We start from the raw sequence: 24,425 nt of genomic DNA, 5'->3' as shown, positions 1-24,425 counted from the left end.
CTCCTCTCATCTCAGAAGCATAATTCTTCTACTTTAGATTCCAACAGTGAAATACCTTTAGATTGCAACAGTGAAATGGCTTTAGAGTTAAGTATTACTAGTTTTATAAAAAATAATTACTATATAAATATTAGTCCTAAGCTACTTCATTATCCATTTCAAGATGAGCACTACTTTTTATAGACTTTTTATTTCAATAAATTACATAAATAAAAAACCGCCTGCAGATGAATCAAGCTTTTTAATTCATCTATGTCTATAAATAAACAGAGGCAGAGGGGAAGAGTTACTATCTGTTTTAGAAACAACCACACATGTAGCATTCCAAGGCTGTTCATAAAAGATCTTGTGTGTGTGCAGTGTATGGAGTCACCTCTGAACCTTGCTAATGAGAGTTTGTATGCAACAGGCTCAAAAGAATCCTCCAAGGTATCAACTCATGGCAAGTAGCTCTTTTCATGTACAGTTCATGGAACATTCAATAGATTTGATGATGAAAAGTTCTTACCATCCTAACAAAAAAATTGCAGTGCTCTTCCCCAAATTCATTCAGTAGAGACCAAGATTTCTGAGTAAAACCACAGACCAAGCTCATACTTGCTAAAAATAGAACATGATAGTAGTTGGCATCATACTACCGTACACTTCTTGTGACAAGTGTTGGGTTTTTCTTATATTTATATCTAACTCACTGTCATCTTTCATAATAGCCTCTTCTCAAAGAAGAAAATATGATACACAAACACATGCAGAGAAGGCACGATTACCTTACACAATAGTAATTTTTCAGCTCTGTCAAGTATTAACAAAAAGTCAGGCTGTTAATTCCCTACTGCCTGATACTACAGTTTAATTGTATTTGGCTTTATTTAAATAAGAAAACAAAGGCTTTTAGCTTTGTGTATTTCTGTAATCTGAATTTATGGTAACAGTTTAGCTTTATATCAAATCCAAACTAGAGTTACAGTTTCACAGGTCTTGTGTGCACCACATTTCTCTCTTCAAAAAGCAGATAGAAAAGACAAAAGTTCTTGAGTGGGAGGAAGCAACAGAGAAAGGGAGGAATGTATCAGCTTGCCAAAAATGTGCCACAGCCTCTACAATATAATGTTAATAATTCTGCCTAATGCAAATGCAATAAAGCTTAGCATTTCATATCCAGAGTCGATCCTTTTCCTATTACTGGACAAAAAATACACTACAGACTTTTTTCTTTTTTTTTTTTTTTATGTTTTAAGAATGACTCATTTTGCTACTCCTTTAAATTGAAGGCTGCCATCTGAGGTTGCCAACAACATTTTTTCAGAAACTGCTTTCACATGTATGGAACAGAATACTATTTTAAAGACTCTGGATTGCTTTTTCTGGCTTTATTTCTGAAAGTTTTGACATAATTTTGCACCAAAAAAAAAAAAAAAAAAAAAAAGCAGTGAAGCACAGTAGCTTTTTCAACTTCTTCAGAAAAGTTGGCATAATACATTACTAAAGTACATCTTCCTGAGACCAACTTTGAGAGCAGTTCATCTAAACAACTTAGAACAGCCTGATTTGAAGCATATCCTCTGCACTATTTGGAGTGCATATAAACTAGTTCTTACCTGGTAAAGAGGAAAGGACAGGTTTTGACTTGTGCAACTCAGCCATAACCACAGTGCAGAAATACTTGATTTCATATCCTGCATTTTACACTGTAAGAACTTTTACGTTCAGAAAATAAAATACTTTTAGAAAGAACACTCCACTTCTAATGTTTGTTTCACATCTTGGAAGCCATACTAGCTATTCAGCAAATAATGGAAGGGCTGCTAAGCTCATTTGTAACCCACTGTTTCTTACATTACTAATTTGATAATTAATCAGATCATATAATAATGAAGTAATGAAATCTTTCTTTTCTCTCTACTAAGATGTCTTCAGACCTCTATAATACAATTATTTGACAAATGAAGAATGAAGTGCAATCTCTCTACTTCTGTCATAAGGTCTGAGCTTCTGTCTCAAGAACTACTGCAATCACAAACTAGTGACCTCTCGTATCATGCTTTCAAGGGAGTTAAATAAAGGCCTATAAACCCCATCAAATTTAGCTGCATAATCTTAATTTCAATTGGGTTAAATGTTGACCTACCTATGTGATCAATTAATTGGATTAACAGGTAAATAGAAGTCCACAAGGTAAAGAAGAAGGTGCTTATATTTTCTATTTGTGTCCAGCAGAGATTAGTGTTACACTTAATACTTCTTGTATTGCACTTACATCTGCAAAGAATATTGGCACAATCTGCCAGTATCAGAAACTGACAAATTCAGAGGTACCAAAAAAGGACTAGTTATGGTGACAAATTCCTTTCAGCAGTAAGTTCCTTTCAATATGAATTATGACAAGTCAAACATAAGATCATGTCTACACAAAAAGAATATAGGCTAAACTAGAGATTACTGTGGATTCTAGTTATGCCAGTAAAGTGAAGACAAGGTGAATATTTGATGCTGCAAGAGACAGAATAAATGACCTCAGAACACACAGACAGGGAAAGCCCATTGACAGCTCATCTTCATCCCCAACTGGTACCTAACAGTTCAGGTGCCCACATTTTAAGAGAAGCTCATCCCCTTCCCACACGTACACGAAAACTGAGTTCTTATATTTTGCTTAACTGACTTCTGAAATAGAAAATAAAGCAACAACTAGGTCATAATCTAAATGAGAAAGACTTCAAACTTCTTTTCATCTTTTGTTTTTTTCCTGCTAGATCAAGTACCTGGTATTTGATTTTAGATGAACATTTGTAGCTTATTCTTAGACACTGGAATAATTTGCCAAGGTATATTAGGAGAACCCAACATTTGAAGTTTAAAAAAAATGTGTGATTTACAGAATAAGGTATAGCTCAAATAAAACATGCACTTTCTACTTGAGGTGAAATTGCATTGCATCTAATTTTTAACTATAAAATAATTGGATCTAGTAGAAGATTTACCATTAGCCTACTTTGCAGTTCAAAACGGTGCACAAAAGGAAAAAACAATCAAAATAAGAAAAGAGATACTCAATGGAAGTCCTACCTAAACACCAGGAAGTTAAACATGGAGAGAGTGGATATGTATGTGCTTGTCAGAGACAAGACTTGCTGAATTTTACAGGTGACACCTTTCTCTCTCATAAAAAAAAGGAGCTGCTGGGGTGGTGAGCACATGGAGAGACTCAAACTAGAGAGAAACATACCAGTCCCTAACGCTTCTAAGCCCAATGAACTTACCATGGTATGCCTTTATATAAGTTAACACACATTATCTAAACAGAAGAATACTTTTTAAACAAGCGCTTAAAGAAAATAAAAGAGACAAAAAATTCAGTACTACTATGGGCCAAGTTCATTAATGACATCTACCCAAACAGACTTGGACTGCCTACATAAGCCCATGTACTCAACAGGGTATCAGAGGCCTTACATCACACAAAGAGGGAACTCTGTACTTTGCTATCCCGACAAGGAATTTCATAAAGGCCAACACCTGGGGTGTGCTTGGCACAAGCAAAGGCCAAACACATAGCTACCTTAATATCTGTACTTTAAGCTGAATAACTAACTATAAAGAAGGGGCTCAGTTAGACAATACTTAAACAGACTAATATTCCAGATCCTACACTAATTTAAACAGAACTCTGCCTGTGACTCAAACCCTAGGCTAAGACACTCTTCACTACAAGTCTAAGCAGCATTTTTCTTTGCTGCTGTTTTGGACTTTTGTCTTCTTTTTTTTTTTTTTTTTTTTTTCAATTACTCAGAATATACTTGGAACAGATGAATTTAGAGATGTGCTAAAACATATTACACACCACTGAGCTTTATAGAGCTACGGGAACGAAAGCTGTGTCCTGCTGATAAAGAAATATTACTCTTTTAACTCTATTACGATGAAGAAGAGATATCACAAGGCAAAGTCTGAGTTGGTTTTCTTTTCCACCAGAGACAGGAGAAAAATTACAGCAGCTACACTACCTAAAAGTGGACAAGTCTAAACTTGGGAACAATTTTGTACAGCCCCACTGTTTATAGGCTGAATCAATACACAGAGACAAACTCTCATTAACCAAGATAAAGGCAAGCTGAGCTATAGTGTACATATCATCCTCTGCAACAAAGCCTGGGACCCACCCAAGCAGAGTCATCCCAAGTCCACAACTCAGTCAAGGAGCTACAGAGCTATCTCACACCCTGCTTCTTCCTGGTAGTTAGCCTGGGTGCAGCATCAACTCCCCAGCACTGGAACCTCTTCGGGAAGTGCTTCAAAGTGTGGCAGTCACTAATGGTTCAGTCTAGCAGGGCTGAGCTAACAGTAACATAGTTGATCATTTCAGAAACTACAACCTACATCCTGCAAGTTCAGCCTTTTACTCCATCTGCACCTATCATGCCCTGATAGGGCATAAAGTTTTTTGGGTTTTTTTAAATGCTTTTTACAATTTTTCAACACTGACAAAATCTCTTCCACTTGGAAATTCACAGTCAAGTATAATTAAGATACCATAACACGACCCATTGAGAAAAGGTAATCTGGCCAATGAAAGCAATTGTTTTAGTACAGCTATATAAACTTTTGGGAGTCAAATGGTAAATAAGTAATAAGTAAATAAGGTCTGTCTTTGCTTTCCTAGTTTGTGACTTTATTAACACCAACAGCTTTCCCAAACATCATAGTTTTTCTTCTAGGCAGACTTCAGGGACTAAATTTAAAACATATTGCACTGATTACTAAACTGCATTTCACAATTTCCTTTGGATTTTGGCAACATTCTCCCCCAGTTATTAAAGCAAATCTTTCAAACACTTGATCTATTATACTGAGAGTTTCAAAGAAATTGATGTCTGCCTTCATTCAAACAACTAAAGAAGAAAGCCGACAAGATTGCTTTAATGCAGATGCAAGAGAACACTTGTATGTAACTGGAACTTGGCACTTCTAATTGCTAACAATTACTAGACCTTATCTTAGTCCTACTTCATTTGAATATACATTTTTAAGAACACACAGTTTAACAAAGTGAAGGAAATGTGAGAAATTCAGCCTTTTCTGTCCTCAACACCTAAACTGCCTTCAAGTTTGAGAGCGCAGTAGAAGCGATCGTGAATAAATACAACCGGTTTCCCACCTTTCTTGTCCAGTATGTCTTGGCTACCTGTACAGATTACTTTTCTGTGAAGGACAAACTGCCTTCACAACCAGTAACTCCAAAAGGAAAATACTTTCCAAGTCTGCATGCTTTAGACTCAAATTCTACTGATAAATTTACTGGCTGTAGAATTTCTTTTTCCAATAATGCCAGCTGTAAGGATACCAAATAGCAAACTGCTTCAGTATCAGCACATTACACAGTCTCCAGATTATATATTTTCTTTTCACTATATAGCTATTATTTTTAAGTTTTATTTTGTGACTGAAAGTTGCACTAAGAATAATACAGAAGACTAATGCAAAGCTTATCTAAAGATGAAGACTTCATGTTTGTTTGTTTGGTAGCAGTTCTAAGACAATGACCTCTAAAATAATTTTACCCAAAAAGCAAGAAGCCATTTTCTTAAAAGTTGATGTTACCAGTTGCTAAAAGGCTAACTCTTAGAGCTTCTAATACTCTTTTTGGGTAGCATCAGCTTGTTTTCAGCCTCCATAGTCAGAATTTTTAAAAAAATCACCAAGTACCCTCTAGGAATTGTCAATAGGCACCTGTGGTTCATACTGCCATCCCAGGAGAGCTGAGGCTCAGGGAACAAACTGGAAATGGCAATTTTTCCATCTCCACTGCTACCAACCAACCCAAGATTCTCTTAGCAACCAGGATGAAAGTGTCTTTAGAGGAAGAATTCCTACAGACAAGTCTTCATATTTTAAGTCCTGTTAGTTGAAAAACATTACCCATTTTCAGTCATAGTTATTTTCCAGCTTAGCCAGCATTTAAGAATTATGTTGTCTGCTTCAGTGCATGTATCTTCGCTCTCAGTAAAGCCAGTGTGAGAGGATTTCTGTGTGTTTACCTATTCTAACACAAATTCTAATTGTTCCATTAATCATGAACACTACTGAATTTGTAAGCATGAAAAGCTTCAGTTGGCATGACTGAACTAATTGCAAAATGAAATTAGACTTGTGACTCGTCATAACTGTTCAAAAGAATCATGGTAGATGTTGTGGCTCCAGCATCCACTAAAAAAAACCAACCCAAACAAATGAACAAAAAACACAGAAGTTTTGCAAGTCACCTTTATTTAAATAGATAGACCTTACTATGTACTTAAAGCCTCTAATTACTTGATTAATTATATTTCTTTTCTCTCCTTGAAGTACCTTTTGAACACACCCTTTTTGTCTTCAGGACCTACTGTATATTTTAACCCCTGAAAATGAAGGGGGAAAAAAAAAAGATCCAACTTAAAATAAGACTGTGGGAGGAAGAAAAGACTTGTTCTACACCTGCCTCACCCAGGATCACTGCTTTTATTAACACAGCATGGGACCTGAGAGCCATGAGGCAGAACCTACCTTGAACAGCAGTTTTAAAGCAACTCTCAGTAATTCTTAGGTGCAGACACCATTATCTCTGTGTTAATAAATCAAGCCACCTCAATGGAAAATAACTGTGCATTGACTTCTCCAGTACTTCTGAAGGAAGATCTTCCCTTGCACAATTTAGTCAGCCTGTAGGTTAGCGATCACTTTGAAACCAGAACCTGAAATTTGACCTACAGCAGCAACAGGCAACAAAACCCTCCTGAAAACAGGCATAGGATTTAGAAGAATGGTGCTGATCTAAAGGCAGAAGAACTGGAAACCATACCCAGACAAAATCTTCCTCTTAAGCTCTGACTGCTTTGAGCAAATGCACCACATGAAGAAAGAAGCAGGAAATGTTGTTTCATCTTCTCAGTATGAAAATGTGCCTTTCCAGGCTAAGATCTGTCCTTTCAAGTTTTCTACGAAATTTAAGCTTTCTCACTTGAAGAATAATGGAAAACCAGGTTTGACAAGAAAATTAATTTTATTCATGATCAAGTTTTATGAAATAAGCAGAAAAAGTCCTTTAAATATCAATTATAAAAAGGTGGACTTCATCCAGACTAGTTCAGAATCAAACAAAAGCTGCTTCCCAAAAGCCTCACACAATGGTTCCACTAATATACATTCTCACTTTGAACTCTCAGCCTTTTTCCCACTTCAATTTCTGTTCAACTCTTCACTTTGAAGGAAACTTGTTCATGTTTATAGTAAAGAGCTTTTTGTTAGGGAAGCTGCATTGGAACAGTTGCAAAGTCAGAACCTGAAATAATGACTAGTCAGAATTAAACCACAAAACTAGCTAGACAGAAGGCAACTCAAAGACAATTCATTCTCAATATATAATTTAGGGAAATCAAATGAGTTACATAAGTAATCATTTCAGGAGGGAAGATGTCAGCCAATAACTTAGATTATCAATCACCTTCATTACCCTAACATCTCCTTTGTATTAAATAGTGCTCAAAGGCATCCATTATTTATAGGTTTCCTCAGGCTCTGACTTCTCTGCAGATCTCTTCTTAAGCTCTATCTGTAGAACCATCTCCACATCCAAGCACAAGTCTCACACTTCCTTTCACCCAGGCCACTCTGACACCTAGCAGCAGCAGACCAGTGCCTTGCCAAATTCAGAAGGAATTTTGATCTTAGGCCCCAGCAGAACAAGGACAAAATACCTGATTCTGCTTTGCTTGGCATAGGCAAGCCTCTGATTTTAAAAATCTGAATGCCTGTCCATATAGAGAGATTTATTGATTACTAGAATAACTGGTAAATGTTCCCTCTAAGTACAGAACACCCATTTTTAAGACATTGTAATGAAAATAACTCCTTATTTCTTTAGGCCTGAAAATAAGAGTTGTCCAACACACACACACACCTTATTGGATCAGCTTTACAACATTAACACACAAGAGACCTGACAACTCCATGTGGCAGAAAGAGTCAAATCACTGTGTTCCAGCAAGTAAGTTGTCAATTTAGTGACACACACCAGAAGGAAGGGAGTAGCAAGAAGAGTACACACTCATTTCTCACAATTGGCCATTCCTACTACAATATATGTACTACTAACATCCCATCAGTAGATTACAAACACTATCAAATTCAGAGGCTTTTAAAACAAAGAACAGAATAGATTACAGAGTCTAAATGGCAAAAGCACACAGGTTTTATAATAGCACACAGGTCTGCATCCACAATAAAACAAAACTGACAACAGTTATGTTGAGAAAATTGGGGCAATATTATTTTTAATAAAATCAAACCATACACAATCCCATTAAGATTTTTCTAGACGTCCACATCAGAACTAAAAATGGGCAGCAACATGCTTCAAACCCAGCTATTTTACTGCCTTTTTAAAGTCAGACCTGCACATAGAAAAGTTCAATCATTATTCTTTAGAGAAACAGGAGAATTTAGACTAACAGAGTCAGAAAATTCCATAGAAATGGTAAGGATAAAGTACTGAAGTATAGCTGAATAAACACAGCAGGCCTCTTTACCACAAAAGTAGATCAAGGTATATTTAATATTCAGTTTCTTCTCCCATTTACACGGAACATGCAAGTTTAATTCAAAATAGCTTTTAAAAACAGTGATTACTTGGCATTTTAACATCATAGAGTATAACAGAAAGGTTGGTTGGAGCAGACTGAAATTAAACACTTCCTCCTACCCAAATAAAGTTTCCTGAGTCTATAATCATGCAGCATTTCATTCATGGCTAAAATTCTTTAGCTCTTCCATAAATACAAGGTGTTTACCTCCCTAATAACTGGTCAATGTATCTTCCAAATTAATCAACTCACTTATACTTCAGGTTTCCTTTAGGAAGGCTACTTAGTCTATTTAGAGTTAACTTCCCCTCCCTCCCCACCATAAAAACTTTCCGACAAACTTTAGGAACTAACAGCCTGATAATCAGCTACAATGTTCCCAGTCCACGTGTGGGTGCCTTGTACTGCTTCAGTTTTTTGCTAAGAAAGTTAATGCTCAAAGTTAATGCTTCACCTACACAGTAATTAAGTGACCATGTCACAGCTCCTGCCCATAACACACTAGATACAGTGAAATGATGGTTCTAGATCTTTAACAAGTAAAAGATGGAATCCTACAGATTGTACTGAACAGTTGAGGCAAGTGGCGGCACCTGTGCTCCCTGGTGCTTCAGAGTTTCAAGGGAAGAAATACAATGCAGCCTTTCTGAAATCAAGAGCTGATTGAATGAAGACATTTTGGAAACTAATATATAAATGCTTATTTCCAGTAGAGCATCAGTTTCAAAAAAAAAAAAAAAAAAAAATCAATGCTCAGAGCTCTCTGTAAGACATGGCTCCTGAAATAAACAGGGTTTTGTAGGTAGACTACACAGACAAAAGCTGCTTCATCCTTCCCCTGAGAGGCAGAGAGAGCAGTCAGCAAGGGGGTAAGATGAAAACACACATTAAGGGACCACAAGTAATAACCTCCTTCCTCTAACAGCCTAAACTTTGCCATTGCTCAAGGTTCTGTATAAAGAGAAATTCTCTAATGGACCTATTCTCATGCCAGCCCAGCGCTTGTTCTCTCTAATGATGCCTGTGTTTCTACCCACATAACACCAACCTACTGCCATTTGACCAAGCAGCCCTCGTTTAAAGCAAAAACACGTACACCAAGAGTGTTACATCCACACACTAAAGAAGGGAGAAAAACGTCCCCAAGTCAGTCTCCACAACTTACCCCATTCACACTTACTTGAGAAGGAGCCCTCACAACTGGGCTAGAAGGCTATGTTTGCCCTTGGCCCAACTCTCTAGTCCAGTACATTCTTTTTTTTTTTTTTTTTTTTTTTTTTTGAATGAGAAACACCTACAAAGTGACGCCATGCAACACTTTTCCCTCAAAAAAAAGTTGCAACACTGTACTTTTTCAAGGGTAGCTCCTTTTTTGTTTACTACTTGGTGCAACCTGCCCTCTCAAAACACACAAACAACTTCCTTTGCTCAAAAGTTATCAGCATGCTACTAGCAGATGGAGACTGAACTAGGTTAAACTATCTGTAGATTATTTTCTCTTAGGATTCACATTTAAAAGGAGCTTGCAGGAGGTAGCTATATCAACCCAACTGCCCAGGGCTCCCACTAGTTCCCATTCTTTCTCAGACAGCATTTGCCAGACCACTTGGAGACAATCCAGCTTACCACAGCAGCAGAAAATACCTTGTGCTGGTTTCATTGAATGATTATTGTTTATGAGAAAGTCAAATACAAAAGGCACAGCAGAAGCATACAATGGACAGTGAGAACAGCTCTTTCAGTGGCAGCAGTCAGGTTAAGAATTCACAAATATCCCAGGTCATCCTTAGACATCCTCACTAGTGTCACTGCCAGAATCAAAACCACTTGTTAGTGAACAGGACTTGCTTGGGTAACACATTTTTGAGCTAACAGCTATACCCTTGTCTGTTTCTCTGAATGTCATAACCCTGTCTAGAGACACATATGTTACAATGAATAACCCATTAACCACAGAAATGTTTTAAACTTCCGAAGAGGCATACAAATATAAAATCTCAAGGGTTGTAAGCTAGAAAATAAGAGGACTTGAGTCTAGACTCTGTGTCTTATTTTCTACACTGAGTAGCAAATACCCTTTCATTTCAATGAGATTATTTCATTTCTAGCTTTCCACCATGCACCACACACAGAACTAAAACATGATTCATTTGGAGTTTGGCATGGCAATAACCTAAATGTTAATACTGAAAAATTTGAGCCTGGATTTAACCACAAATAATCCATCACTGAATACATCTGTAGAACGAAATAAGAATGAAGTCGGATCTTACAAGTCTGCCTTCCACTATTAGAACTTGCATCTTTTGCCTTGAAGTTTTTATGGAAAGAGATAAAGGAGAATTGAAAAATGAATTTAAAAAACAAAAAGTTAAAGAAAACAGCAGAGGATCCATGAGCCACCTTCCTTCTCAACAAACCTGTGCTGCACCACAAACCACTTTACTTTGCAAAATTAGAAATGAATTTGCAATTTTCTTTAATATCCTTTATTTCCTGTGTATTTCAAGAATTCTACTTTGACCAAGTCCTCCACACTGAATTTACTTCACTAATTTCATAGAATCACATAATCTGCTACTGTCCTGCCTCTTCCCCTTTCTGATAATCTGAACTTCTGATACTCAGATGTTCCATTAGTCTCAGCTAGAAGAAATGTTCTGCTCCTTCCTTCAAGATCACTTCATAGTGATCTAGACTTACTACAGAATAAAGGTGAATTTTAAGCATGTTAAACTACTGTGATGACCCTTCAGATGAACCCCAAGTGGTATTTCTATACCCAAAAGTCATAAAAGCCATAAATGGATGTGAAGAAACTCCCCTAATTTTGCTCTGGACAAGACTGAGAGTAATAAAATACGTTACAATCTAAACTACAATCACATTTTCCATGCATGTGAACTTATATGATCTCAACTCCTACAGGAAGCTATAATATATATAATGTCAGAAATAATACATATTAATGACAGTTCTCTTCATTAAGTTCTTTACAAACATTATTGGGACTAAAGGCCTATGGGGAGAACAAGGAGACACAATTTCCTATCTTCAGAAAAATAAAAACAACTTCTAAATTGCATGAAAGAAATAGGATTAAAACCCAGGAACTTCTGTAACCCAGTTCCAAATTTAAAACAGCAGATAATGAAGTCCCCAAGGTAAACACAGAATTATGCCATATCTAATTTAATACACTAATACAACTTGCTTTAACACATACACATAAATAAGTCTCCATACACTCATACCAGGATTACTAGGGGAACATTACCTGTTAAACAGAATATTGAAGCTAAATACCTACTCGTTACTGACACCTGACACATCAAACTGTGGGTTTGTTTTTAAAAGATGAAAACACCGAATGTGGTGCTGCTGGGAAAAAAAAAATATAATAAATCCCCAAGACCATCCTTGCTACATCCCTAAACTAATTAATGTCTTCAATAACAATGAGGTGCCTAAAAGAAGCAAGAGCTAAGAATTACACAGAATTCATTGGCTAGATCTCAAGGGCTATTAAGTCCTGAGTAGGAAGGCTGTTCAGAGTTCCATGTAAACAGCTGTGGAGAGAGGCAATTTCCAGTGTATTCCACACCAGTATCATCCCCAATTTTATGAAATGGGATTATCCCAAAAATTAGGCCTACAGCTTAAAGCAGTATTGTTTAGAGCCCTATCAGCCACACATGCCCTATAAACACAGCACTACATGGAAAACCAAGCAAAGTACAGTGTAAAACCACAATTTTTGGTCATTAACTGTAGGCATTATCTATGCCCCAAAGTGTATCTGAAATCATGTCGTGGAAGATGGAATTAAGTCTGACATAAATCTCAAAATATGGCAGCTATAGACATTTGACCATACCAACAAACAGCAGTCCTCATGCTTTGAGGGTGATAGGATGCAAGAGTGGCAGATGCCAGTCTCTTTCCACTGAAGAAACTGGGACAACTCACAGCAGATTGATCTGGTATCTCTGTACAGAACTAGACCGGATGCAGTGTCATCTCTCACAGATGAGTCAACACAACATTAGCTGCTTCATGACAGCAGCTATTTCAGCTGCAACTGATCAGTTTTTATACTTGGGATGTGTCTCTCAGCAAAGATGCTTATTAGAAAGCTGAAAGACTGTCTCTAAAAGAGGAAAAGCTCGTGCAGCATTTACCTAGACTAAACACTGAAACAGTGAGCTGAACAATAAGCAATCATTTACAGTGCAAAAACCACAAGTAAGTGTTAAATAAGCATGCTTGTGTATTTCTAAATGCAACTGGAGCCAGAGAAAATGCGTGAAGAGGAACCAAAAAACCCCATTCTTTGTAAAACAAGTATTTCCCCTTCTTTGTAGAAAATCTGAAGGAAGGAAGGAAGACTTTGGGACTACTCATTTTTTTTCCCTAGGGTAACATTAACAAGATAAACTGTGTCTTCTCGATCACCACATTAATCATTTTAGCATTTGCCTACACTCTGCCCACACCAGTTGGTTCCATTTCTCACTTGATCTAATGTCATGAAAAATAAAGACATCCTCTTAGTTACTCCTCTTTACTTGTGCTCAGATGGCTGCACAGCCTTTAGAAGCAGAAATCCCAGCTTCTAGGGCCATTATGGGAGGGGACAGAACTAATTCGGGCCGCTAGACTGTGACACACTCTGTGAGGAACAAGAGCCAAGGCAGAGAGTAGGATCCAGCTGGTTTAAATAAAATCTTGGTATCTGCTAGAAGCAGACATCAAAACAATGTGACAGTAGCTGGAGATGTCCTGCCACTGATGGATCTGAGATGTGCTCCCATTTCTGAAACCTGGATCCTGTAACAAGATGATCAGCAGTTCTCTGCTCACATAATCAGACCTACAGATGCTCTCTACTGAAAAAGCACAGAGCCATCACTTCTTGTGCTACAGAAACCACTTATGCTTCTAGAAAAAACTCCAGGGAAGAGCTCCTGAATGCATCATCTTCATCTCAAGCTGGATCTTTGGAGGGTTAGGGAGGCAGGCAGGCAGGACAATTTCCCAAATGTACTACATCATAGTTACATTAGCTGTATGCACCGGATCCATGTCACTTCCTTTCAGCAACAGCACAGCCCCTCTGTTTGTCCTCCCCCACCCAAAGCTCCAGGGCTAGTGCTTGCAGAAGTAAAAACAGGGACTGATCCTGCTGAAAACAAACCTAGAAAAAAGAAATCATTTATTCAATTTGAGAAAGCAATATACAATCAAATAGTTCTGGGATGTTGAACTGCCATTCAGACATGCAAGAAATTTAGCTGTCATCAGGCATGACTGGAGATAAGCCATGATCCAGCATCTCAAAAAATTCCAGGACATGCCACATTCCAAAAAAGTTTCTTACCTCTGAATACATAATTTATTTTTAAGTATTTTTTTTTCCTGAAATGCAGGAGATGAAAGAGAGTAGTAATAGACTATCAAATCAACCAAATTCCTGCAAGTGCGAGAAAATATTCAACAGGAGAAGGCAAACCATCTTGTGGAAAACTTTTTTCCCCCAACCAAGTTATGATACTCGTCCATAGCAAAACACTGCAGTATATTATCAAGAAATTAAAGCACAAAACTGAGCAATAAGGAAATCAAGACAGAATCAGAAAGATTTTCATCCTGGATTTCCTCTATTGTTATTAATAATAATAACAACAATAGTATCTCCTTCTTTATCTTCCCTAGGACTTCCAAAACAAGAATAAAATTTCCACAGTTCCCATAGCCTCACTGTTTTTGGTGTATCTCAGTGCTGTCTGTTCCAGAAGAAATTGCAATCCTTCATTCCCTTGCAGGAGGCTGGCTTTCTGCTACCAAGCTAAGAGAACACACAGCAGTGCCCAGTTGCTCACAGACTGAATGGCTTTTTACTGGCTACTTACTCGACATAGGAAAATCCATACACAGCACAATTGAGAGGCACTTTAAAGTGGCAAATGGCCTCTGACAAATTAATGTCATTTAAAAAAAGAGGGAGCAATCCTCACATGTAAATAAATATACATACAAATGTCATGATACCCTTTGAAAGCTACCCTATGCAAATCCAGTTAAAGAAAGAGCATATTACATAAAAGATGCTTCTCACATAGCACTGAAACCTACATAGAAATACCAAACTTCACAGACACAAGCAAAATTGGACATCATTATTAAACTCTGATAATGTTAAAGATCTGTAAATATGACAGCACACAAATAATTCCAATTATTAACTAACTTACTGACAATTCAGCTGGGGGAGAGAGGAAAGAAACACCCAAAAGCCACTTCATCAGTAGGTATGTGCTAAAATACAAAAAGCAAAACCAACACCACAGCCACTGAATCCTCTAAAGTCCAGTTTATGTAAGACCTTAAACTAGACAATCTAATTCTCATACTCATATTTTCAGACTGGGTTAGGGAATTTGATGCACAGGTGATGTGCATTTCAACCTGAAATGCAATGACTCAACATAAATGCAGACTCTGCACTGATCACAACTACAAGGAAGAACTTGCACAGGAACTCCAGCCCAACCCAAAGCACTTAACCTTGACTAGTACCACACTAATGATGGGTAAATTCTTTCTCAGACTTTTTAGATCATATTAAGCCTCACAGGCTTTTTGGAAACAGCATTACATCTCATTCTTTTAAATCAAAAACAGTCAGCAGAAATACCATGCTAAGCAGATTCTGACAATAAAATAGCCAAGCTTAAAAAAAAGTATATGCTAAAGGCATAGTAATAAAAAAGCACAGGAAAATGTTGGAAAGTTCATCAGACCCACTGCTGAGACACGGGCAGCCACAACCCTCAAAGCACAATCTATATTGCTCTATAGTCCTGTAGTTACAGCCACCTGTACAAATCAAATTAATAACAACTGTCTTTTTGTATCAAAGAGTAACCACTGCTTTTCTTTTCCCCACAGAATTTAGGTGATTAATTTGAGTAAGAAACAAGTCTTAGAGAAAAAAAAAACAAAACAAAACAAAACAAAAAAAAAAAAGAAATTAAGTTACATGGGACTACAGTATTCAGCTCCCTGTTTCATGTAAACTGGTCTAGAGCTACTGAGTAACAGAACAAACCAAGAACAAAATTGGAAGTTTGCTGCTAAACACATTTGGAAGGCAGGAACACGCTTTTCCCTTATACTGTGGGAAAATATAAATCCAACACTTTTATCATTAGTTACTAAACAAAAGCTAGACCCAGCCTATATTAATTGTGAACCAAGTTTCTATTTGTGTCATTCCTCCATATGGGGAACAAATTTCCTCACGTCTCCACAGATTTTTACTACACCAGTTTAATTAAAGCCTGTAAAAGAAGACTATCCTCACTCAAAATCTTAAGGCAACACACAAAGATACCAGCTAACTAAAGATCCAAGCATTTACAAGCCACTCAGCACTACAAGGCACACTGAATAAGGAGGAGAGTTTGGCACTCATATGCTCAGTGGTGCCCATCAGCAAACTGCACAGCCTTGGAAATGCCAAGGCATCTCTAGTCTGGTAGATTATAGAAATAAACTTCTTCAAGAGCCTAAACTCAGTTCGCTACTGAGAGTAGAGCCTCAACACAGGCTTGAATTGCATTAATGAAGTTTAAACAACATTAAAAGTAGAAGCAAAGAGAGACCATTGATGTTTGGAGTTTTTGCCCCAGAAAAATAAACTGAATAAGAGTGGTCACATCCAAATTTAGAACAGCTAGCACGCAGTAGGAGTGGTTCTGGCCAAGTGCATGTTTTTTCTTAGTCTCAGTAACACTTGTAGCTCTTAGATCAGTGAAGAAGCCCAGGCCCAGGACCAAGTACACACCTACAGAAAGCAGTTCTGAAGAGTAAACTCTCTAGGTATACCTATAGTACTGCTTATAATCCAGCTCACCAGGAAGTTCCAGTTTGTTGTTTCCCAGAAAAGGAAAGATAATCAGAAAAATCTTCCAAACAGTTTGGTCCAAGTCTTAATATGCTGTACTTGAAACCACAGTTTCACTTAGAATGGTGACAACTTTGTTCCTGGCTTCACTATCAAAACCCACCAGCAAAATGTCAAAAAAACTACAGATTCAGCACTCAGAGAAGCCAATAGCTTGTTTCAGATCCCAAGAGCACCTTTACATTTTGGCATACATATTCCTTTCAAGCAATTTCTCACACACAAATGAATTTGTCCTGACACACTTTCAGTCACAACTCTGCAGAAACAGAAATTACCGTACAGAAACATCTTTAAGCCATCATATCTGGTAATTACTACTACAGAACACCAGGACTCCACAAAGAATTTCTATGTAAGACAAATGCCAAACAAAGCAATTCACATTTTCAGAGCTATCTCCTAACCACACACTTCAAAGGAGTCTGGATGAATGTCTAACTGCAGCTACACATGACATGATGCCATTTATACATCCAAACTGGTGTCTGCCAGTTGCAAGTCTTGGACAATAAAAATGAAGGAAAATAAACAAACAAAAACCACACCAAAACAACAACAAAAAACGCATCCTGTCCAGTGGAACAGAAGAGTTGTCCTGATCTTGCTTATTATTAAAATTTTGTTCTTTCTGATGCAACATCTGCTTTAACTACACACCATAAAGAACATGAGTTCAAAATGAGCATTTGATAGATCCCACACTTAGGATGAGAACAAATCCTCTTCCAGACACAGCTGTGTCAGTCTGAGGTTACTGAGCTGAGCACATCCCTAGTTCCACATCCGCTGCTCGTTACTGTTACCACCCACATCAACATGCCAGCCCAGAGAAATGGAAGAACACTCTCCAACTTATTGTAATTTTTACCAGCCAAGCCACCTTGAAACAGTTTGCTATAGGTCCTTGTTAACCCTGTTCATGCTGATGTAAATGTATGGTTCCAGAAAACTCAAAGAAATTTCAATCAGAGCTACTATGGTCCCATCTCCAACTCCACTTCAACATAAGTCCCACTTCCACTCCTTTATCTGGATCATCAGCCAGTTCAGATACATGATGCAACCAAAATTCAACAAAACAAATCAAAAAAGCAATTAACTACTAGCCTGATTAACTCCTGACTATACTTTAACTCACAGCCACAAAGGCTTCCTTGCCAGCAGCTGAACATGCACAGTCAAGGAGGAGACACGACCACCAGAGCTTCAGTTTAAGCTGCCAAGTCTATTGACAAGCTTAGGCAAAACTAAAATTGAGCTGCATCAGCAAAGAGTGGTCACAGCCTCCTCCTTCTCCTATGCAAGCAATAACATTTGTATAGCCATGAAGTCAGTTCAGGCCGTTGATCCAACAGAAGCTTAACATTTTTCTGTATGACCATTTTCAGCTGGATCAGCAAAGAAAGACTAACAGGGGAAAACAGATCCTTTTGGTGAAAGCATCAGCTGAAAAATTAAAGCTGCTCTGGTGGTAATGCAATGACATGACTGTAGAGGACATGTTAAGTCTCAGCTTGATTGAATTTATCCTTGGTATTCTGCAGAAAAAGAAAGGCAGTATGCTCCAATCTCACTACTAATATTTTGAGATCAGTTGAGACCAAACAAGAAATCTGTAATTTTAACATATGTTCACTGATCAAAACAAACTTCAAAAACAAGACTAGGGACAAAATTTCACATTAGTTTAAACCAAGCTTGCTTGATAAGCTGGCAAAACAAATAAAAATATAAGTAAACTTTGACCCCTCCCCTAAAGAAAAGAACAAAGTCAGCAGAGTGTCAGACGAGTAGAGGAGTGTAACAAGTAGGATACAACTCCAAAGTCATCAATTAGATCAGCTTAAGCTGCCAATCTCTTACCTGATAGATTCTGTAAAACATCTTTTCTACAGTACAAAAGATTTAATTTCTATGGCATTAGAGCAATTAATTTTTCCCAATGTTATGCAGCTCCATCAATATTGCCAGTGGAATAAAACCAGCTATAGGCAGAATTCAAGAATCCTGCAGAGTGCTTTAATAGGCTCTCACAAAGACACAATAAAAAACATACTGCAATATGTTTTTTCCCAATAGCTTCTATCCCTGGGGAGGGAAGCACTTCTGCAAAGACTTTCACTACCATTTAGAAAGTTTTTATCCCATCACATCCATTATGGTAGGAAAGAAAATTACTTACAGATCATTCTGACACCAAGCAGCTCTATCAAACTACAAAATGTGAGACTTAGAAAGTCTGGAAAGTTTTAAGAGCCCAACGCAGCTTGTTGGTTTGGGTTTTTTTCTTCCCAAATGTATAATGCTGTCAAGCTACTAACACAAAATCAGAAGGTTTCACAACACTAGGTTGAGAAGATAAACAAACTTGTCTACTCTGTCTAGTTTACATGTGCCTTCAGTTTCCACATCTTTAAGCTAAATAATAAATGCAGAAAAGTAATTCCCAGGATGAAAAATAAGTTTTCTGCTAGTAAGGATTTAAATGGTTGATTTGAATTGCATTTCACATGTATGGTTTAGGAAAAAAAAATCTTTGATGTGTTGTGTTTAGAATTCTGTAAATCAGAATTTTCACTGAGGCTTAAAATCAACACTATATGCAATCACAGATTAAAAAGCTTTTACAGCAGGATAACTCAGGGTACCAAGACCCTTAGAATCACAGGCAAGGATGAACACATCTGAAATTTCATTGTTTTGGACTTTGTTCACATTCTTATTTCTTCTGAAAGACTTTTGCTAAGGGAAAAAAACAGCACTTCCAGAGACAATTGCCAAGAGATGAAGAAATGGAAAACACTCACTGATGAACATAAAAACAATCTCTTTCTCTATGGTAACTATTAACTTCTGCATAATCATAAAGACCATTTTAGCAGTAACCATAGATCAATAAGTCAAATAGAACTGAGTCAGAAATCCATTTAAATATTTACATTTTTTGTTACAAGTCATACCTAGAGTACTACTGTAGCCAAAGAGAATGACTGTGCCTTCCATTTTACTCCCTCTCCTCATTCAGGAGCCTATCTCGAGATGCAGAATGATCAAAAATACAAAATACGAGAGCAGAACAAAATCCCTTAAATGGTACAAATATACATTGTTGACAGCTATAAGCTTCTCCTACTCTGGACAGCCGAGTTAGGAAATATTGACAACAACACAGAAAACACAGCAGCACACAGAAAAGCTCCCTCATCATTTCATAAACCATTAATGAGCAGGTTATATAAATCTACTGGACCAAAGGAGTTGTACATCAGAGCTGCTGCAAGACATTAACTCTACTGTGAGGGATACATCATTTCATTCTTGAAGACTGTTCGCCTCCATGAGCGCAATAAAAGGAGCTGAGGGCATTCCGAACGGGAGCTGCACTTTAACCCTTCGTGAGCGCCGAGCACGGAGCGGGGGATGCTCCCCGGGCCCGCCGCAGCCCCCGCCCCGCACGCTGTTGCTCATCCATCCCTCCTGCGGCCGCAGGACGGGCCGAACCCGGCTGGCTGTTCCTTTGTGCAGCCTGGCGAGCTGCCGCACACGCACCGAGGCACCGGCCAAGCCACGAACCGGGTGAAAAGAGACGAGCCCCGCTGCTTACGGGGGCCCTTTCCCCTACAACTCCCGCTGCCAGGCTGGGTCGTCAGCACCATCGCCCAAAAGCCTCGTCCCGACGCCTCCCGAACTTCACAGCGCCCCAGCTGAGACCGGGCAGCGGCTTTCGGGAAAGCCCCGACTTCCCGCAGCCCCCGCTCGCTCCCACGGCCACGCAGGGGCGGCAAGCGATACAAAGCGCCCGGGAGCGGCCGCGCCGGAGGGACCCTCTGACGGAAACCTGGCCGGGATTCAAGGCCTAGGAGAGACCGCAGGCACAGGAGACAGCCCCGGGAGAACCGTACGAGGCGGCGCCGCCCCGGGGGTCGCTCCCTCGGGCCAGCCGCTCGGTGCTCCCCGCAGGGCCCTTCGGTGCCGCGGCCGCCCCCCGCAGGCTCCACCTGCGCCGGGCCCCCGCTCCACGGCACCCCGGGGATCGCGCCCCACCCCACCGCCCCCCGCCGGGGCGGGAACCGGTGGGCGCCCCCACATCACCCCCGGCCTCCGCACGCACTTTCCCGGGGTACCCCTGCACCCCCTCACCCCTCCGGCCCCTCAGGCTTTCCCCGCCTCCGGCGCCCCCCCGCCGCCGGACCCACCCGCGCCCCGCGGGGTTTGGCACAGCCCCGTTGCGCTCGCGGACGGCTCCGGCCGCCGGCCGCGGCGGCGAAGGCCCTTCCCGCATCGCGGCGCGGCCGTGCTCACCTGCTGCCCGCAGCCGCCTCCCTCCGGCGCCTCCTCCGCCGCCCGTCGCCACCGAGCAGCGCCGCCGCCGCCGCCGCTCCGCCCCCGCCCCCAGGCCGCCGCTCCCGCCCCCGCCGCCAGCCACGCCTACCCCGGCTGCCCATTGGCCACGCGCCCCGAAGTCCAGCCTTGGGATTGGTGTGAGAAGCCGCCCGTCAAAGCCTCGGCCCCGCCCATCCCGCCCCACAGGTCCCGGGTGTTTTATTCACGCCGGGGCTTTGGCGCCCCCAATCTCTCGCTGTCGGTTCTGATTGGCTGGCACGGCGGGAGCAGCGCGCTCGGATTGGCTGCCCGAGGTGCCACTGCGGAGCTGCGCCCGCCCTCCCCCGGGGCTCGGCTGCGCGGCGCGGCGGGAAGGCGGCGGCCGCTGCCGGGTCGGGCTCTGAGCCGGGGCCCGCTCGGTTCTCGGGGACCTCCCGGCTCTCGGGGACCCCTTGGCCGGCGTCCTGCTGATGCGCCAAGCGGAGGCATGCGCCTTCCGCCGCCCGTCTCCGGTTCGGCTCAGCCGTGGTTCTTGTCTCCTCACGGCTGCGGCGGTGCTGGCACCGGCAGGAGGGTTCCCGCAGCCCCAGTGCCACCTCGGTTTCCCCCGCGATAAACCACATGTGGTGACTGACACCTTCCCTGGGTCTGCCTGCAGTCAGACGTGCTGCTAACGCCAGCTTTCCAGAAACCGTGATGTCCCGCATCAGCCAGAGGCCAGGCTGGCAGGGATAACGCGAGCAAGCTCTTTTAGCCTCCTCGACTCTGACTTTCTGAGAACCGTGGTATTCTGGGGATAGCCTTCCTTCGGCCCAAGAAACACTAGCATCGCTCCATTTTCGAAATGGAGACAGTACCAGGTGCAGAATTCAGCAGGGAGGCTCCGCTTCAAAAAGGAAGTTTACCAAGGGGAATCCTCTGGGAGCAGCATCCTTGTGACTGCACATACGGGGCTTGGCTTGAACGCGTTAACCGGAGTGCATATTTCCAACAGCTGCCTCCTCTCACCAGACTTTCAAGCAGCTACTTCATCCAAAATGCAAGCCAGAACAGTTCCCGGTGCATTCAGCTGAAAAAAAAAAAAAAAAAAAAAAAAAAAAAAAAGGAATTGAAATGCAAAGATTACATTATGTTTCTCTGCATTATTATATTCTCCCTGCATACACCATCCCCCTTATTCCTCTTTGTTTCTGAATCAAGCAAAGAAAAAGAGCAACAAAGAAAACGAGCCATAATGTTGGCTGGCAAACATCCAGAAAACAAAGCAATTTAAATCACTGGGAATTTCAGAGCATCATGTGCAAAAATCATTTACCAAGTTTACATAGGAAGTGCTCAGAAGTATAAGCATGACACTGAGTTTCAGACTGATGCTCTGATGCCCAAGTCACCTCTTGTTCATAAATTAAACTGAGAAGATGCAGGGCTTCTTACATCTTTTTGCATATCCCTTTACTTCCCAATGAAAGTAAAATCAAGGCAGAACTGCCTTCCCCCACAAATATTCTAAAATTGCTAGAGAATAAGACATTTCTACCAGTCCTAAGTTTTCTTCTGATTTTATGAACATATTCCTGACTTAACATAGCTCTTAAAGTACTACATTCCCAGCACCTTCAGTGTAACACTTCATCTTGTTCACAGTTTCTGGATTTCTGACAGAAATTTTTGTAAAGCATGGTGCCATTAATTAATTACGAAAACTTAATTCCAACTGAATAATTTCCATATTATCGAGAAGCTCTACTTCCAAATGAAAAGAACAAAGGAAAAGGCCAGGACATGCTATTGTAAATAAAATCTAACGTATGCTTCAGCTATTTATAACTTTTACAAATATTTATTAGATAGCTAAATTCATTTGTTGCCATTACTGCTTCTCTGCTCAGTTGATAACTTGACCTCCCCGTATGGTTGTTGGTGACTGAAGGGAAAGGGGGCTGTGGTGGGAAAGGAAGGGAAGATGACCCTAGAGGTTACTTAGCTGGACAGGCTGAGCATCCAGCATAGCAAGCTGTACATCCACAGTGCTGTGCTGTGGGTCCAAGGCACATCCTGTGTTCTTAGTCTTCCCACAGCATTTCCATGAGAGGGGGGGAAATTACTTCTCCAAGGTCTGATACTGGAAGCAATGCTTCAAATGCTTTCATCCTCATGGATAACAAAGAATTGGAAGATACTTCATAGCATTCACAAGAAACCAAACCGAATTTGCCCCTATCACCTTTTCTTTAAGACTGGGAATAGGATTCTCTGTGTTACACACAGGATTAATGAACTTGGCTGTTCCTGTCATGCCCACTGACTCCTGTCAGCTGTGCCTTTCTAGCCAAGATCCTTCCCGGACTCAGTGGGACAGCAGGAGAGTACACTGCTCCCTAAGGACCTGAGAATATATTACATACACATTCATGACAATGCAGACTCCTTTATCCCCACTGCAGATACCCAGAGGCTTAACACTGTTCTTCCCTATTGGTTATCTAAAATAATGTCAGTGATTAAATCTCCCTTCTCTAATCACACCATAATATTATCCCTACAAGGAATAAGCCATACCAGAATAAATACTGCTACATACACATTATTTTGCTCACCAAGAGGAATTCCGTCTTTTTGGCAATATATATAAAACAATAGAAGCTTGTGTGTGTGGATGAGCATTGGAAATGTTCAAAAATACTTCTATAAGGTGCCATATTGGCTACCAGCAACACATATCTACTACAGGAAGCAAATAAGAAAGTATTACAGGGTTTTTCTCCTGTCATGCTCTGAGCAGATCTGAACCAATACGGTTGCTAAACCAAGGCATTCTGTTTGCATAGCATCTTCATCTTGGTAGTGCTGCATCTGAGGTGAGCAAGCAATTTCAGAGTACTTCTGAAAAACTGCAGTATAGGAGACAAAAGTAAAGTTTTTTTGCAAGGCTTCTGACACAGAGAAGCTTACAGTAGAAGCAAATGTTGAATAGTACTATCCTAAGTTAGTATAGCTATATATTAATGTTGAAATAATGGGCATAAATGTATTTAATGAGCAAAGATATGCAGTTGCCATCATTAGTACAGAAAGGATATGATGAGCAAGAATCCTTTAAAACCTGACTTCCATGGAAAAGCATCAGCCAAACAGCTTGTCAAAAACCATGGTCTGTGCACATCAAAAGGATATTCTCTAGGACGAGATATGTGATTTATGCAGGAAGAGTTTGACGGTACTTTCTACCGTGGTTCTTTAGATGTGATTAATCCCACAGGACACATATTTAATTGAGGTTCTCTTTGCCTTAATTTTAGGGGATTTTCTCCTCATGGCCACTTATTTCTCTCCTGCTAGAGCCTTGAAGTCTGGAGCTTTGTATTTGATCACTGCCTATGGAGTCACTGCAGATGGTATCTGCTCAATGCTACCAAATGCTACATGGCATCTAATAAAAGCACAAAAACCTCCATAAAATTATTCCAAAATTTAAAAGTACACATGCTCAGTCAAGGGGGTGAGTAAATTCAGTC

At 40.2% G+C, this 24,425-nt stretch overlaps 1 protein-coding gene across 21 annotated transcripts in view; it reads right to left on the bottom strand.

Moving 5' to 3' along the window:
- Positions 1-21,029, bottom strand: part of NUMB (NUMB endocytic adaptor protein) — a 91,309-nt gene extending 70,280 nt beyond the window's left edge. For 17 of the 21 annotated variants that reach the window (XM_079308013.1, XM_079308016.1, XM_079308025.1 and 14 more), the window contains exon 1: positions 20,890-21,029. The gene's annotated coding sequence lies outside the window, so the exon portion shown is untranslated. Of the gene's footprint in view, positions 1-20,783 lie in introns of all 21 variants that reach the window. The other 4 variants (XM_079308030.1, XM_079308022.1, XM_079308031.1 and 1 more) reach the window with 4 other exon arrangements.
- Between the last annotated feature and the right edge of the window lie 3,396 nt (positions 21,030-24,425).

This window comes from Erithacus rubecula (genome assembly GCF_903797595.1).
Source record: "Erithacus rubecula genome assembly, chromosome: 6".
In the NCBI taxonomy this organism is placed as follows: Eukaryota; Metazoa; Chordata; class Aves; order Passeriformes; family Muscicapidae; genus Erithacus; species Erithacus rubecula.
Note: the sequence above shows the minus strand (reverse complement) of the source record. Positions and strands in the feature narration are given on the sequence as shown.